Source organism: Pipistrellus hanaki, assembly GCF_964339955.1.
Source record: "Pipistrellus hanaki genome assembly, chromosome: 4".
Taxonomy (NCBI): domain Eukaryota; kingdom Metazoa; phylum Chordata; class Mammalia; order Chiroptera; family Vespertilionidae; genus Pipistrellus; species Pipistrellus hanaki.
Window position 1 is genome coordinate 31,536,546 of NC_140506.1, and position 2,689 is coordinate 31,539,234.

A 2,689-nucleotide genomic window follows, 5' to 3' on the forward strand; every position below is an offset into this window, starting at 1 on the left:
TCCTGTTTAAAGATATTCAATAATATTTGCAGCAGAGAGAATATTTTATCCCCCTTTTTCTCTACTTAGTAATATATAGGTGAACATTTTCCATGTCAGTAAAATTCATTCAAAAATAGGAATTTTCAATAGACATATGGTGCTTCATCTTAAGAATGTTCTTTTTTTCATTGCTATTTTTATTCTACCTAGTTCATATTTGTGTAGGGGTTGTAGAATATTAATAATAGTTTTTATGTATTTTTTAAATTAATCAAGTAATATATCAATGTATTTTCATTTTAAAAGTCTCAAATAATTAAATTAAGTCCTTATCCTATCACCAGAGGTAACTGTTGTTATCAATTGTGCATGGACCTTTCCAGACGTTTTTCTATGCATTTGCTATCATATGTATACATTTAGAAAATAGTTTTTCATGGTTTATGCTTCCTTATAATTTATTTAACAAGCCCTTTACCAATCATTATTTCTAATTTTTATTATCATAAATAATAACAAATAGCTTTACATATGTTGAACGTATCTCTGTTTATTTCTTTGAAATAAATTTATAGGATTAATGGGCCAAAGTGCATAGTTTTATGGATATTATTTTAAGAAGATATTGTATACTGACATATGTCTTTCATTATTGCCAACCTGGAAGGTTTTTGTAATGAATCAGTGTACTCATCTGTCTAATAAACAAAAAGAAAAAAGACAAAAAAAGCAATTAAAAATGTAGAGAAAAGGTTATAAAACAAAACCAGGGCACTTCTAAAACAGTGCTGTTCTGAGTTACTGATTGTGTGTAAGGCATTGGTTGATGAAATCACCAAGCTGAATCTTCACTGGGCAAGTAATTCAGGAGGAAGGATACAGACTGATGATCTGAATACATAAGTAATTTCTCAGTATTGAGAATTGCTATAATCACTGCTAGATTTGGCATCTCGTATCACTTTTTCATTTTACATACTGTTTTGCTTTTAGTTAGCAGTCCATTATTACTTTATTTTTTTTTTAAATCTCATCCTCTCAGTAAGCTTGTTCTGTGTATATAAAATACAGAATGGAATATTTGTGGTTAATTTATGAGTTTAATTAGACCTCTACTTTTTATCACTGAGTTGACTAAATTTTAGTACTTGAAAATTGAAATAGATGCTTGTTAATGGAAGCATATTAAAATACACATAGAGACACATAATAAACCCAGTTCATAATATTTTACCTCATCTTTTTAATTTGGAAAATCCTCTTGAGAAATTATATTGCTTGCTACAAAGAAATGCTTACCAGATAGTCAGCAACTCCTGCAATGTAAAGACAGTTATATTGTTTTGCTACTTTTAAGGAAAACAGAATTAAATACTTTTATTTTAAAATCACATATAATGTAATTTATTTCTTAAATTATTTTATCTGTCTGATATGCATTTTAAAAAAAACACTATAGTATGAAATGTTTGCTGTATATTAAGGGCTATTTCTGGATAATAGAATTTTTTTTAAATCCTCACCTGAGAATATTTTTCTTTTCATTGAATTTTAGAGAGAGTAGAAAGTAAGGAGAGACAGAGAAACATTAATACATTAATAAGAGAGACACCCAGGTATGTGCCCTTGACTTCAAATCTCTATGACCTTTCAGTTAGCAGTCTGACTCTCCAATTACTGAGTGAAATAGGCAGGGCAGGGATGATAGAATTTTAGATGACTTTTTGCATTTTTCTACTATTCTTTTTTTCTTTCAAATTTTAAATACCAAGCCTGCATTATTTTTACAAAGCTATTAAGTGGCTTTAAATGAAATATTACATCAATTTATATCCCTAGTATCATTGCATGGGAGCATAGATCTTAATATACTTACCCATATGCTTTTTATTTTTATTAAATCTTTTTTTTAAGGAAGAGAAAGAGAGAGAGAGAGAGAGAGAGAGAGAGAGAGAGAGAGAGAGAGAGAGAGAGACTGAAAAAGAAACATTGATGTGAGAGAGAAACATTGATCAGTTGCCTCCCATACTCTCCTGACAGGGAATCAAACCCACAACCTGGGTACGTGTCCTAACCAAGAATTGAACCTGCCACCTTTTGGTGTATGGGATGATGCTTCAATTAATTGAGCCATGCCAGCCAGGCCTAATATTAACTCTGGATGGGTAAAAATGATGTTCAGCTTCATTGCTTGTATTTCTATAATTATTAGCTAAAACAGTTTTTCATTGTTTATTAACTATACCTCACTAGTAAAAATGTTTTGTTAGCTTTTTTAGATTTGTCAGTATCAGTAGTATAAAGATCGTCTTAAAGTCTTTTTATTAGTCACTTTTCTAAAATTGAATTTTTATTAAGGTAAGTTTAGATTCATATGCAGTTGTAAGAAAAAATACAGATCAATCCCTTGTACATTTTGCCAAGTTTTCCCCAGTGATAATATTTTGTAAACTACAGTAGCATATTGCAACCAGGATATTGGCATTGATAGAATTCAGAAATCTTAATTCAGATGTTCCCAGTTTTACTAGTACCCCTGGTGTGTGTATTAAGTCCAATAAATTTTATCACCTGTATAAGTTGGCATATTCACCACCACAATCAAAATACTCAACAGTGCCAACCAACAACACAAGGATTCCTTTTGTTGCCCTTTTATAATCACAGCCACCTTCTTCCTGCACTTCCTCACAAACCTCTTCAACCA